Source organism: Myodes glareolus, chromosome 3 (genome assembly GCF_982192425.1).
Source record: "Myodes glareolus chromosome 3, mMyoGla1.1, whole genome shotgun sequence".
Taxonomy (NCBI): Eukaryota; Metazoa; Chordata; class Mammalia; order Rodentia; family Cricetidae; genus Myodes; species Myodes glareolus.
In genome coordinates this window covers 53,482,711-53,498,655 of record NC_142028.1, presented here as the reverse complement: position 1 = coordinate 53,498,655, position 15,945 = coordinate 53,482,711, and the positions used below count along the sequence as shown (strand labels likewise).

Sequence of the window (15,945 nt, the reverse complement as noted above, 5' to 3'; positions counted from 1 at the left end):
GTGTCTCTCTATATGCCCTGGGTCCTCCAAAAACTCTATGGCTAATTCTTGTTTGCAGGTAGCTATCTCCACCCTCTGATTCAAGGTAAAATGTATTGGCAGTTCAAGAAGTGTCCGAATGTGACCAAAATATCCCAGAATATTTCCCTTTTTTGTCTAAATAAAAAGGGAAAGTTTTAACTCTAACACAATAAAACTGCATACAAAAGAACAATTATCAGGTAAGAATTATTCTCACAAGATCCAGTCTCTGAATTGACAATTTCAGAGAAAATACTTCATTATCTATTCTTTATTGGTGAGTCCAAAGTTTTTTTTTTTACCTAATTCACTTTCATCCTAACTTATATTAGAAACCCAGAACTATCCTTTTAGACCTCAAAACATTTTCTTAGATAAACAACTTATTGTGAAAGGTATTCTTAAAAGAATCACAAATCTAAGATTTTATATATGAAAAGGAATCAGTCAGTTCTACTTTAAATCTTTAAGGCACATACCCACTCATCAATCGTTTCTTATATCAGGAGATTGAGGGGCAGAAATGGGTAAAAGGAATTAATCATCACCTTTGGTCATCAATCAATACTATCAAGAAAGGCACATCAGCTAATGATAATTGGGCTGCTTTGTCCTTTTTTCCTGATCTTAACAAGTTCCTTATTCAACTATCTGCTTTTCCAAACTTTAGGTTGTCTTGGGTTTTTCACTGCAAAGCTACTTGGTAAAAACATCTTAGTCTAATTTAAGTTATTTTCAACGCTTTGTTTCAACTTTGATGCACTCTGAAACCTGTGAACACATCCCCCAACATTAAGGTTAGAATAATTTAAACTATCTGGGTTACTGGGACTCAGTTGTTTTTCTTAATCATTAATCTAAGCCACAGTCTATACAGCTCCTTAAACAAAACTTATGTGTTGTAGCTGTGTGACACTTTCTTGTTTTTATTTTCAATCATCAAAACTTTATTTAAACTACCATTATTACTATTAATTAGATATTACAGCATAAGAATAAATCATCTTCATAGTAATCCACAGGTAAAATGCCCAGTAAAATGGGATGTTTCCATGAGATAAACACACTACATCAAAGGCAGTGACGATCTCCCCATACCCAATCACACCATGCCAGATATCAGAGTAAGATAGCAGATTCAAACATGTAAAGGCAGAGCAGAAGCAAAAGATGTTCTGAAGTCTGTGGTCTGGGGCCTTGGCCATCTAAGATTCACCCATCAGGAATTTGCCTCCTGATGGGCTGAACTTCAATTGCCACTTGCTTCTCCTCTGACAAGGTCACTAGCAGTTGGTGCATCCATCTTTGACCTATATAGGCTTAGAATATCTTACAGACTTTTCCGTAAAGCAGGAATTTTGAAGGATTGTCCTTCCTTGTTTTGACAAAGTTTGGCAGTCACCTTATTTTGTATCCTGCTTGTCCGATTTGGACAACATACTGTCAGCAGGCAAGGCAAGGGCAGATTTTTTTTGCCCAGTGGCTAACTTTGCCACAGTGAAAACAAACTTCATATAGAGATTCTTCAATGGCCATCGTCTTTTTATTAAGAAAATTGGTGCTGCCAGGAACAGACATGTCTCACTATATAAAAAACTTATTTTATTAAAACATCTTAAATGTCATATTCTGTAGATCTCTAAAGTGCTTGAAAATCACCTGTCTAAAATATATCTATTTGAACTTGAAAACAAATATAACATGACCACAGATTTGATTGTTAGATGATTTACTGCTAACTACTGTATTTCTTAATTATCCCAAATAGTTTATAATAATAACTTTCAAGGACTAAAAATTTATATTACATTGTGAAATGAATTGCATAAGTATAATACCTTAAACAAGAGGAGAAACATATTTACAGTATAAAAATAGCCTTAAATTTGTATCAATATATAAAAACCCATACCAATGTGTAATACTTGTGACTAGTACTGTTTTTTTAGTTTAATAGTAGATTCAATAATCTACCCATTTATCCTACCATTCCTATATCCCCATCCTTTTTTTTTCATTATCAGATCCTGAAATCTAATCTCCTTTGCTTAGTTTCCTCCCTAACCATGGCTAATAACAACTTGTAACTACCCCCACCCCAAAAACAATGACAGATATCCATAATCCACCAAATGACCAAAAGCTACTTACCCCCTACCTCTTGGGAATGTGGGCGTCATGTTCTTAAAATTATTTCCTGTTGTCTTGGGGGCTATGGCATCTTTAGAGGACTCTGGGAAAATTGAGATAAAGATCAAATCCTAGGTGAACTAGCATTGTCCAGTCTTGGTGTTATGGAAAAGTGCAGAGCTTATCTGAAGTCCTGACTAGAGGAGTCTATGAGACTAGACCATCAGGGCTAACTATCTTAAAATTGTCCTGAGCAGTTTATAGTCCAAAGCTGATCTTTGGGTGCTGTGTGTCAGCTTAGTGGCATTACCATAATTCAGGTGGAACCGTCATTGTGGGGTCCCATTATCCTTTTGAATTGCTATTAGAAATGATCATGGTTCACTGCAGAAAACCTAAACAATTTAAATATCATATGCAGCAGATCTTGGAGAGGTTATAAGATCATAAACTATTAAATATATCTAGGGTGCCCAAGCTTAAAAGTTACTAGCTTCATACTCAAGCATGGAATCATGTACAGGAAACTAGATGAAGCTTGTTTCTAGAATTAGTTAGTATTCTATATGACCATTAATATCATGACAGATAGTTTGTGTGTGTGTTTGTATACGTGTGCACACATGCGCATGCACACATACATATTAATCTTACAAATTTTGAGATATTTATACCTTAAGAAAAGTTTTAAAGCATCAAAATAAAACCAAAGAATTATGAGATTAGTGGCACTAGAATAGTCCCTTAATTTGGGTTTCTTCTGTCCCATATCAGGTGGCTCTTCTGACATGAGACAGAGATTTTACATTTTTCTTTAACTAACATGCTTTGGTTTAGAGAAGGAGAGAGTTACACTCCAACTCCAAAGCCAGCTTTAATTTATAAGGGACTACAAAAAGACAATTTGCCTTATATGTCTATAGAGAACAGCAGAAAAAAAATTTTGGAAGATTTATGAAATTTTTGTCATGTTGGAAATGTGCTATACCATTAGGCCAATTTACTCTTTTTCTTGATACATTTTTTTTTTCTGGATGATTTGTATGGTTTTTTTTTTCAGATGTTTCTTTTGTCTAGTGGTTTTTGGATTTCTTAGTTGGATGCCTTTATTCTCTTGGAAAGACAAAAACAAAATCCTGCACCAGTTTTAACTTTGGGTAATTTTCCCTTTTGGCAGGCTATATCTGATCAAATGAAAGACATTTGTTAGCCTTATAAATTAGTTTAGATTGAACGACCATGCTGTTTGATTAACTATCACCTCTACTAATCAAAAGGTTTGAATTTAATCTTTATTAATCTTGAGGGTATCCATAGTGCTTCTTATTCTGTGGAAACAAAAGCAAAACCTCTTCCCCAATGTAACACATATCCTGGTTTCCATTCTGAGGTCAATACATCCTTAAAGTAGACTGGCTGATTTAATTCAGTAGTTTTTTTCTGCTACCCATTGTCTCTTCTCAGCTGTCATTCTTTTCTCATTAGAATTTAAATTAAAATATTTAAAGTTAACAAAGCACTATATATGATCCACATTCCCTATGTTATGGTATTTCCCATCTTTAAATGGCTTATTTTTCAAATATTAATTTATTCTCTCTTTAAAGACTTTATTATTTTTAAACTATTTATATTTTTATTAATATCCATAATCTTGCAGCAGTGAGCACCACCAAGTAGCTATCATACCCCACTCTGCATCTGAGGAGACAAAAGGCAGAACCTTGATATTGAGCAGTGAACGTGACATATGTCTAACCTGGCTCTAAGGACTTGCACTTAACTAATCACTAAACTACCCAGGAATGTGATCTGTTTCTTTAGGAAGAGTCCAGGAAGGGAGGAAAGGAGAGCTGAACATTAAAATTCATATCACTGTTGCTGGTTGTGAAGCAAAGTGATAGTTACCTCCCTGCAGATTGTGGTTTATTTCTTTGTCATACAAATCAATTGGGTTGTAGCAGGTACTCTCTCTCTCTCCTCTTGTCAACTTTGAGGAACCCAAAAATATGTGCAAGTTGGAGGACTCCTTTGTTTAGTTTTTCGAGTCAGAGTTTCTCCGTGTAACAGCTCGGGCTGTCTTAGAACTCACTTTAGATCAGGCTATCCTGGAACTCACAGAGATCTGCCTGCCTCTGCCTCCTAAGTGCTGGTATTGAAGGCATGCGCTACCACTACCCAGATGGAGGACTCCATCTAAGAAAGAAGTTCAGGGCCACAAATATAAATGTTCTCTATCATTGTTGGGTAGGGTAGCTCAGTGGTTGAGACCTTTGCCTAACATGGCTTGAATCTTTTAAAAATGATGACAATGACAGGACTCTGTGCCTCAGTTACCTACTCTGATCTGATCGTATCTGTGCTCTCTCTACTTGTTAGACAAAGCGGGTGAATTCAGGAGCTCCATAAACGTGCTTTTCTGGAGATAGAAAATACTTACAAGATCAACCACAGGAGGTATGACCTGGTGTCCCCCATCCTCTCACTATTCATACCAGCATAGGCCATGCTTCCTTCTACAGAGGGCAATCATGAGATTCTTGGCACAGGGCAGCCTCTACTTGGAGGTGAGCTCTTATGCTGTTTTCTGATAGTCCCAGATGCCCAGTGTCTAGAAGCCTGGAATTTGTGGCCTATAGTCACCTTCCTTGTAAGAGCCCTGTGCAAACTTTCTTGTTGAGGAAAGAGCCAGTATGGCTTGATCCGTGCTAACCTATGTCAGTCTGTCTGGAGTAAAGGTAGAGGGTCACCTCTATGTTTTTGCATATTATATCATACACACCTGAATTTGTAATAACTGGATCTATGGGAAAGTCTACTTTATGGCCTGCCATTCATTGAGTCATATGAAAAGTTCATCCCAAAGTAGTACTCTTGTTTGAGACTATTGACTTGACACTGTAGGATAAGCATATTACTGTTCCAGTGTTTGAAGAAGGGAGTGGAGTCTCAAAGTAGCTGTGAATTTCAGTCCTGCCATGCATCTAACACACAGCTGGTTAGGAAACCTATCTCTGATGCATCGTTCCAAAGCCTAACCTGGTCCTGTGTTAGAATAAGGCCACTTGTTTGTTTCCCGAATGCTCAGCCTGGAAATGATTACACAGAAACCATATCATTTGCAATACTGTTTGGCCAATAGCCTAAGCGTATTTCTGGCTAACTCATATCCTAAACTAAGCCATCTCTATTCATCTGTGTATTGCCACGTGGCTGTGGCTGTGGCTTACCAACTAAAGCTCCAGTGTCTGTCTACATGGCTTTTCTCTAACTCCACCCTTCTTTTTCCCAGCATTAGTTTCCCAGCATTAGTTTCCCCACCCCAAACTCTGTTTCCCTATAGCTCTGCTGTAGGCCCAAAGCAGTTCCTTTATTAACCAATGGTAATCACAGCATACAGAGGGGAATCCCACATCAGTTCTATCTCCAAGCAGAGAAGAGAGGCAAGGCTAGGGCTTAGAAAAAGAAAGCTCTTGGCTCTGGGGCATGGTCTGCTGGTCTTCACTGTGCATTTGTGGGTGAGTTGTTTTCAGATCTAGCCCAAGAACCAGAAACAACAGAGCACAGCAGGTCTTATCTCTCACAATCAAGGAGCCAATTGAAGGAGATAATTATCTGAATGGTACACTATAAAATGTTAATGTGTATATTATCTGTATACATAACCTATCCATCATTATTTTGGATCTTTGCTGTCCACTGGTTATTCAGCCATAAACATTCAATACATGAATATAATGGGAACTCATGTTGGGTCAAGATTGGGTGTAGTGATGAGCTGCAGGCAGGCCTGCTTTTCATCCTGCCCAGCTCCTGCACGGCTAGCTTAGTCCCAGAAATAATAACACATAAGTTGTATTCATTTAAATACTGCCTGGCCCATTATCTCTAGAGAGTTAGTTACTGGCTAACTCTCACATCTTGATTAACCCATTTCTAATAATCTGTATAGCACCACGAGGTGTGGCTTACCGGGAAAGATTCAGCATGTCTGACCTGGTGGCTGGCTCCATGGCGTCTGCCTCATAGCCCTCTTCCCAGCATTCTGTTCTGTTTACTCCGCCTACCTAATTTTCTGTCCTATCAAGGGGCCAAGGCAGTCTCTTTATTGACCAATGAAAATAACACAATAGACAGATAACCCTCCTCCATCAATCGGGAACATTGGCAGATGCTGTAAAAAAAAAAAATGGAAACGAATCAAGTGACCTCAGCATTCTCTTATTTAGTTTTAACATCTTTGATAATAAGCTGTCCAGGGAAATACTCATTCACATACATGTCAACTCATCACCCCCCACACACCAGGCTTGATGAATGATTCTCAGATCTAAGCATGAGCAGGGTACCGGGCAGAGCTTTCGATGACTCTCAGGACTTCCTTTCCAATTGTCACTGGCATCACATCAGCAGATTAATTTTTGAATTGATCAGTCTTGGGTGCATCTTGGAGCTAAAAAGCGGAGAACAGTATCTCTTCCCTTCTCACCTCTCTAGTGTAACTTTCAGGTACAAATATAGACGGAAGTGCTGTTGCTGCTAACATGACACACTTTCACAGAGGCTAAGATTAGACTCGTTCAGGAGAGAAACTCGCAAGGCTGTGGTCCAGCCTGGGAGCCCCCGCTCTGCTTTTCCATACACTAAAATAAAATCGGCTAAGACACCCAAGTTTGCTAATTACCTACTATGTGCTACAGGTGAATCAGGGAGATATCATAGCAACATCCCCGCTTAACGTATTTTTGACATTTTGGAGAAGGAAGGCATCTGTAGAGGAAATTTTAACAATCAGTCAGCCAGTGCCCCAGAATCTGGACTGGGAAAGTTATAGAACCATTGAGCTACAATGGAGGAATTTACTAAAACAGTAGGACTGGATTCATTAGACTCAGAGCAATCAAACCCAACCCTGCAAAGCCTTACCTGGGAGCCACTCACTTTTCTGCATTCTGGTCTCGGTTTAGCTTTAGCTTCCTCTGATTCCCAGGCCACACGTCCTGGGCTTGCCATCTGGAGCTATGAACTGACTCCTGCTCAGATGCAAAGATGAGCATGCGCTGCCATTTCTGAGCCTGCAGGCCAAACTTAGGGTTTATTACTCAGTTTTATTTCACAGCCAGCCCTGAGCTGGCCTGCCAAGGTCACACTATACAAGACAAGACCACCACTAGGGGAGCAGTCGCTGTGATCATGTATGCCGGGCAAAGTCAGACTGTGTCCAGAAAGAACTGTTCAGAAGTCAGTCTGTCCTACTCATACTAGCAATATGATTTCTTTAATGATTAGATGTCTACATCTTATTCGTGTAATGAAATAGGTGAATTAGAAGGGGGCCACATCATAGTCTATCAACTGAACAAAGATCTCATCTCAATGCCGAAGATGTCGATACAGTTTGAAAGACTCCCGTGGGCGTCTTCCTTTGGGAGAGACCCCGTGCCCAGAGATCAGTCGAAAACACGCAGCCGGATGCAAGCAGCAAGAGGTTTATTGGATACGCAGGTACCTGGGGCGACAGAGTCTCTCGGAGGACTTGCGCGCCCACAGGTTGGGGGTGAGGGGTTCTTATAGGAGAGCAAAAAGCGAGGTTTACAGAAGCAAGATGCAGGGTGGTAAATTCTTAACCTAAATAACAATGAGGGGACTACTCAGCGGTTTACTGTTCCTCCTATCCTGCCCCCCCTTTCCTGGCTGGCGACCAGATGTCTGATTACACAGCCCCTGACTCGTGACGAGCCCCGCTTTATACGTGACTCAGGCCTCACAATCTTCTCTTCATCCCTTGAAGTCTTTGTTCCTACTTAGTCCATAAATCTCCTGTCCTGCAGCCAGATAAGGCTGTCCTTGCTCTAACCTCAGGTATCTTTGCTCAGCATTCCGGAGGCCCTGAGTTTGTTATTTGTTCAGCATTCCGGAGGCTCTGAGCTTGTTATTTGTGAACCTTTGCAAAACGGTATAACTGTGGTTAAAACGAGTTGGGGTCCTTCAAGTTAATGACATAAGGCAAGGCTATGTGTACCAAAGAGCAGGGCGATTCTATTCATGTGAAATTGGCATGGTGGCAAACTGCTGTGCAGTTCTCCCTCTTCCCAATTAAGGTGCCTCTCTTGAACTGATGGAAAGCTGTTTGATAAGTATACTTCCTTCAAGATGGTTATATTCAGTTGGGGGTCTCTTTATTAAATTGAAATTTCAACCTTAGCTGTGACTGGCACCAGCTGCTGTATAAATTCCATGTTGATATGGCGCTCCACTGGATACTAAATATTGCAGGTGAATCTCAGACTCCAAATCCTCAATCATGATGGATGAATAATTATCATCTCATAAGTGCAGAATTGAAAAGACTCTCATTAGAAGACACAGTCCTGGAGACACAATTCCACTGCAGCTTCCCAAATACTCAAATAGGACTCAATTTTTCTTTTTTCTAAATCTCTCCGACACCTAGTTTTTTCTAAACTTGATTATAATGGGAAAGTTAAGTCATAAACCAATGACTTTGCCTTCCATAAAAAAAAAATAGATGCCAACTCCAAACTCCTGTACATCCTAAATCCTACCTGGAGGCTCCTGTTCCAGCTAAGACATCAGGTATAAGAGGCTGGGGTCTGCATGAGTGTTTCAACTTAAGTCTGGTTTAAGATACATCTTCTGAGACACAAGCACTTTAAGATAAGTTCTCCTGGGTATACAGTGAACATAAGGTGAGAGTTTTTCCAAATCCCACATTATTATAAGAAAAGTTTCTCTGCTTTTTATTATTATTTAAAAAAATATATATATATTTTATCTCACAGAAATAATATTGAGTACATGATAAGAAATTTTCTCATTTGAACTCAAAGCAGTAACCATAAACTGTTTGGAAGGGAGACCAATATGATTTTATTATCAGTAATGCTTAAGGGCTATATAACAAATAAAGTTAGGCAGTAGACTGTTAAATCATAAAATAATGTCATTAACCACATAGCAAGTTTCTTAGGAATAAGCAGGCTCATTCAGACATTTAAATATTCTGAGTAGTCTTGTAAGACAGTCACTGCATTTCCTTCATGGTACAAGATGGCTGCCACAGATTTAAACAAGATGGCCACTGTTGACTTAGACAAGACTTCTGCATGTTCCTGTTAGCACAGGCAAAGAGGCATGTGGCCCAAGAGCGGGGCTTGATCACTCCATGGACGCATCCTGTACAAGCGTTCTTTTGTCCAGAAGCCCTGCCAATAAACCTACCCTGGAATCTTTTTGATCAACTCAGGCCACAAAGATAAGACCAGCTTCAAAGGGTTCTAGGACGAGAAGTGTTTGCATGGCTTGGGATCAGGCTTAAGAACTAAAAGGGCTGAGAATGAGTAATGGAAAAGTCAATCAAAAATCTGAAGCAATGATTAAACTCTAAAGAATAGTCAGGCACCTAGACACCAGGGAGATTTTTCTGCAGGGAGGAAACTTCACTAAGTCACATTACATGACCTTTGGCCATTTGGGACTGAGAAACTGAATTGCACATTTTTATTTAAATTTAATTAATTTAAATGTGAACAGGTACGTGAGGATTTGATTGCCATTGAACCAGCAGTGAAGCTAGATAGTATCTTCTTGGCAATGTCTTCCTGGAGGTCAGAGACAAAACTAGAGCCTGTGAGCACACAGCCTTCGTGGGAACTAGGAACTGGAAAAGGATCCGAAGGCGAGTGGACTTGCTCTAAGACAGGGAACCAGAAGCCTAGGGTAGTGGTCCAGTGTTTGATCCTAGCGCTTGGAAGGTTGAGGCAAGAGGATCATAACTTCAAGACCAGCATGTACTACATAGCAAGAAAGACCCCATCTGAAACGTTAAGCTAAAATAAAATTTAAAGACGGGAAAGGAAAGGAAATCAAAGGGGGAAAAGTAGGTATTCTTGTAGGGTTTTTTTTTTTTTTGTGGAAGAATGAGCAAAAACTGAAAAGTAGGTACAAGTCAGGAAGCAGGAATTGTTTAATGTCAGCTAAAAACAATCAGCAACTTGAAGAGTTGGACATGGAGTAAAGGACACTCAGGGAAGAGATTAACCCTTTGAAGACCCCAGGCCCTCACCCATTCCCTCCCACTTTGTCAGCCACAACAGACTGCAGAAAAGACCCAACAAAATGTATGCACCCCCCCCCCCGACTCAGCAGGACTTGCTGAGCCCCCCCACTCCACACACATACCTTGCCCTAATGACTGAGAAGAAACTGTCAGAATCCTTATGGTAACAAATTAGCAGGCAGTGGTGGCACAATCAGAAGTTAGCTGGCAGGCTCTGGATTACTGATAATGGTGGAATGCAGTAACACACCCCCGTGTTTCGTCTTCCCGTCCTGTCCCCCGTCCCCCATCCCGTCCGATCCTGTCCGTGTCCCCCCCCCCCCCCCCCCCGTTACCCCTCCCCCTCACGGATAGCAACATTTCAGCAGCTTCAGTTGATCCATCAGCAGCGCAGGACAGGTTCCCCCAGCCTGGAAGTCTCCAATCCTGAGACTGTGTCCCAGACTCCCACCCCCACCCCATTACATGACCTCCAATAAATGTCCTGCCCCACTGCAGCCTCGGCTTTCCCCTCTTTCACCACCTGTGTCGTTAGTCGTTAGGAGTATCCGAGTTAACTCGGAATTAAAACGATTGTTTTGCATCAGATTTGGTCTATTGGTGGTTTGAGGGGTAGGGGGTCCAGACTCTGGGCCCAATACCCGTAATTGAGGGTGAGGTAGGTGAAGTCAAGGACCTTGGCTTTGATTGGATTGTTCACTGTTTTACCCATGAAACAAGATACAAGTGATTCCTTGGGCAGAGGAACAAGGCTCCTGGGCGGTAAGCATGGCCCAGGGACTTCGGATGCCCTGGGTATTCCCCTCTCAATACCCAAACAAGGTAGGAGTGTTTATGAAAAAGGAAGGGCACAGGGTGAAATATTTTAGGCAAGTAAGTAGAAAATGATTAGAGATAGCTGAGGTAAAATTTTATTTCTAATTTTGAAAATAGTGATGCCCAAATAAAAGTAGCAGCATGAGGGGTTGGAGGGATGTCTCTGTGATTTAAGAGTACTGCCTACTCTTCCAGAGGACCAAGGTTCAATTCCCAGGACCCATGTGGCAGCTCACAACTGTCTATAATTCCAGGGGATCCAGCATTGTCACACAGACATGCATGCAGGCAAAACACCAATGCGCAGAAAGTAAAAATAAACAAATTAGCAGGCAGTGGGGGCACATGCCCTTAATCCTGGCACACGAGAGGCAGAGGTAGGCAGATCTCTGTGAATTAGAGGCCAGCCGGGTCTATGAAGCAAGTTCCAGGATAACCAATGCTGTTACACGGAGAAATCCTGTCTTAAAAAAAAAAGAAAGAAAAGAAAAGAGGGAGAGAGAGAGAGAGAGAGAGAGAGAGAGAGAGAGAGAGAGAAGAAAAGAAAAATAAATTATAAAAAAATAGTAACGTGAAGTGGTTATGAGGTGGCATAGTCAAAGTCTTGGGGTTCAGTACTAATACGTGTTCTGTTTCACCTGTCCATGGCTCTGGTCCTCCCTTCGTTACATGGTTCTCTCCATGCACATTGAGTATGCTTAATAATCATGTAATTTGCTCAGCCAATGAGACATTAATACTGTGCAGGTTGAGGCTTGAAGTCGAGGCTTGGCCTCTTGGAGTCAGGTTACTCTGGGAGGCAGCTCAGCTAGACTATTGCAGGTTGTGGGCAGAGGTAGAGTAGGAGGGGCCGCCTTGCACGATGTCAGCTAAGCTTAGTCGATTCAAGAATTGATTTGGAATAAGGAATCATCTTTGCTTTGGGCTAATAGGCTTTGGACCTTTGGCTGGCAGTGACAGATACTAGAAACAAATACAGTGGTCCTCGGTGGCAGGTGCCTTCGGAGACCTGGGCTTTACATTAAACTGCATCATCAGCATATGCTGTGGGTTGACATGACTTGAGTATGTTCCCCAAAGGTGAAGGTTTATGTCTTGGAACCTTAAGCAATAGGGCCTAGAGGAAGGTGATTAGGTAATGGGGCTCTCCCTTGATTAATGGGTGAGTGAATGTTGGGGCTGGAGAGAGATGGCTTAGTAGTCAAGAAGAGGAAGGACAAAGACCCCTCCGTCTAACACAGGAATAGGGAAGCAGAAGGTTTAAATGTAAGAGTGCCATGAAGAAAAATAGTTTAAAAAATACTCTTAGCTGAGTTCAGTGTTTTCTTTTCTGGGCCTTTCTAAATTTCTCTCCTTGAGAGAAGCAATTAGCTATGTCTCGTGGAAAGAGTCGCAATGTGACAAGGCCGAAGCCACGGTCATTAGAAGGCTCCTCGTTATCACTCATCTTTTGAACCCTACAGACTGGAAAGCCATTGTCAGTCGCAAATTGGTCAAACTGCCAATTGTCCCAGCATTCCTGAAGCCTGTCCTTTGGGTCAGGAAGAGAACAAAGCCTCAGAGTTGCAGGGGTCCCTCTCTTGAATGCACAGAAACAGGTCATTTGAAGATTTGGAGCTAAAGTTCCGCTGCGAAGTCTGAGCTCCAAGACCTTTTAGTCACTGTCTCCATATAAGAGCCTAAAATTTCAAGTTACATTATTCATGCCTGTTTAAGACATAAAGCACTCACCATGCTGTAACCAAAGCAGGAAAGGAAACTCCGTTCTTTTTTTCTGTGTTTCGTGTGTGTGTGTGTGTGTGTGTGTGGTGTGAACACTTGGAAAATATATGTGTAATTGGATGTATTTGTGTGCACATGTGTGAGAGCGAGGATTCTCTAAAGGATAGCAGGGGGAGGGAGCAGGAGGAGGAAGAGGAGAAGAAGAAGGAGATTGATTAGCTGGACTTACTGGCTGTGGTTTGGTTAGCAGTGGCCATCTCATGACAAAAAGGCCAAGAATTCAACTGTTCAGCTCAGGAGGAAGAATGTCTCTACAGTCCTATCCTAAGACTGGAGTCCTGGAGGATTCCCGGCGAGCTGCTGATTGTCAGTCTGTGTTGGAATCCTGAAGAAGTAGGTTTTAAAGCAGGTAAAGGATTGCCTTAGGAACAGTATAGATTGTCTGGTTAGTGAGAGTGAGGGCCCCTTGAGATTAATCTGAGGAAATACCTGGATATATTGAGAGGACTTGGAGCTATGGAGAGAACAGAAATTCCAACCTCCATTCATCTGGGAAGAGGGAGGAAGAAGGAAAGAGGGGAAAAGACAAAACACTGAAGAGGAAAAGAGACTTTCTGTAAGTTCTCTTGTTCTTATAGACACAAGCAGAAAAGATATACCCTAGGGGTTCTGAAATGGGGATGCTAGCAGTCCTCTGAACACACAAGTAAGTCAGAATCGATGGAAGACTCATCTAATGCATCTTGTAATGAAGCAGACCTATGGCCTCTGAAAGCATTCAACTTTATCATCTGTTTCGAGATTTCTCAGCTTATAAAGTGTTCCATTAGTCCAAGGCCTTGAGAGTCTTGTTAAACACCATGGCCTTGCCTGCTTTCACTTTGAGTTAATGGGGTTGTCTGATTACACTTGATGTGAGTGATCTAAAGGGAAGCAGTAGTGGACTGACAGCCACTGATGGCTTGTGGGTCACATGGCAGATAGACCGCATGTTTTTATTACATAGCCTTCCTCCAAAGTCTCACAAAAGAACATCACAGGATGCGTCTATGATTAATCAGAAAAGCAGATATAACTGGCACTTCTCTCGTATCTTTAGGACTTACCAAGCTACTGCACAACCATAGCAGGTGTATCGAAAAAAGAAATTGAGGAAATATCTCAAATTATAAGCCAAATTAACCAAGAAATAGCCAATAGAAAAAGTACGAATAGTTCAGTCCTGGGGTGGGAAGCAAGACCTAATTTGAACAAAACAAAGAAATGGAAGGAGAGGAAATAAAGAACAAACACACCAAAAGAAAAAAAAATCTCCAAGTTAAAGTCACAACTACTCAAAACAAAGAAAGTATAAGTATAAAGGTTAAAATAAGACTTGTATCAGAGTAAATGTAGTTGGGTACTGTCATTTCTCCTCAGGAACAAAATGCTTATTTCCTTTTTATCAGAGCCAGGTTAGTAACTGATGACCCAAAGACGACTCTCTACCCAGGTTCAGGCTCTTTTGTAGAGATCTGGTGTGGGAAATCCTTCTGTATGTGTTGCTTTTATTGGCTAATGAATAAAGCTGTTTCGGCCAGTGGCTTACCAGACTAGAGCTAGGCAGGAAAACTAAACTGAATGCTGGGAGAAAGAAAGCAGAGTCAGAGAGAAACCATGGAGCCGCCAGAGGAGAAAGATGCAAGCTGCCAGCTGGAACCTTACTAGTAGGCCACAGCCATGTGGCAATACACAGATTAATAGAAATGGGTTAATTTAAAATATAAGAGTTAGCCAGAAGTACACATAAGCTATTGACCAAACAGTTTTGCAAATAATATAGTTTCTGTGTGATTATTTTGTGGTGTGGGCAGCCAGGAATGAACAAGCAGCCTTCCGCCAACAGAGATGGAGAACCAACTGTTGTCCAATCTCCGGATTGGACATGGGTGCATGTCCAGGGCATGAAGGCCCTGCATTTCTCCCATGGGTGCTTTTCCCTTCTGAGATTTACCATGTGATGTCCTTCTGTATATGTGTTGCTTTTATTGGTTGAATAAAGCTGTTTTGACCAACAGTTTAGCAGAATAAAGCCAGGCAGGAAGTCTGAACAGAGATAATACAGAGAGTAAGCAGAGTCAAAGAGACGCCATATAGCTGCCAAAGGAGAAAGATGCCAGAATATTACCAGTAAGCCACAGCTTCGTGGTGATATGTAGATTAATAGAAATGGATTAAGATGTAAGGTTTAGCTAGGAATATGGCTGAGTCATTGGCCATACAGTATTATAATTAATATTGTTTCTGTGTGATTATTTGGGTCTGGACAGTTGGGAAATTAAAGTACAAAATCTGATTATAACCATACAATGGGCTGATGTTTCTATTGCAGACATAATTCAACTTACTCCTGTTTTCTTTTCTTTTCTTTTTAACCCATTACAACTGTTAATGTTAAGAGGTGAACCTTTGGGTGGGTATTGCATGGTCAAGATCATGACTGGAGGCAGAACACAAAAAGGCAGTGGAAAGGGCCAAGGCTATGGTGGTGTTTCAGTCACAGAGAGCTGGGCTACAGGTTTTCTGAGGGTGACATCCACAGACACCTGAAGACTCACACCACAAGCCATGGGCAGGTGGGTGCCACAGCTGCTGGGTACAAAGGCGTAATTTGGGAGAACCTCACAGCTGAGGTGCTTGGTTGGCAGGTAATGCTTCCAAGGTTCTCAAAGTAAAGCACACAACTCCAGGTCACTTGCGGTTCGCTATCCGAGGAGAGGAAGAGTTGGATTCATTTATCAAGACTACCATAGCTGGATTCAGTGAGATCCCATACACCTCCAAATCTCTGATTAGAAAGAAGGGAGAGCAAAAAAAAAAAAAAAAACTGTTTAGGAAATGTTTTAGACAGCCTGCTCTTCTTCACTGTCTGTAACCTGGACGAAGGACACCAGTGGGGATGTATGGGATCTTTAAGAACAGTTCAATGGAAAAGCACAGACAATTTCTGTAGACAAGATAAAAGAAACATTGGTATGTTTTTAGACTCGCGAAGTTTGGTAAGTCCCTTTCCCTATGGTAATAGCTGTGTTTGGATTGGCTAGGTTTCTTTGCTGTGTTTTATACAGAAATAGAATTGATGAAACATTTTTTAGAATATTTTTTAAAAAGTTGCCCCCTTGAAGTTTGGAAATGGG

General features: G+C 41.2%; 1 pseudogene; it reads left to right on the top strand.

Moving 5' to 3' along the window:
• Window positions 1–15,244: 15,244 nt before the first annotated feature.
• On the top strand, window positions 15,245–15,683 carry LOC125403159 (histone H2A.V pseudogene; annotated as a pseudogene).
• Window positions 15,684–15,945: the final 262 nt, after the last annotated feature.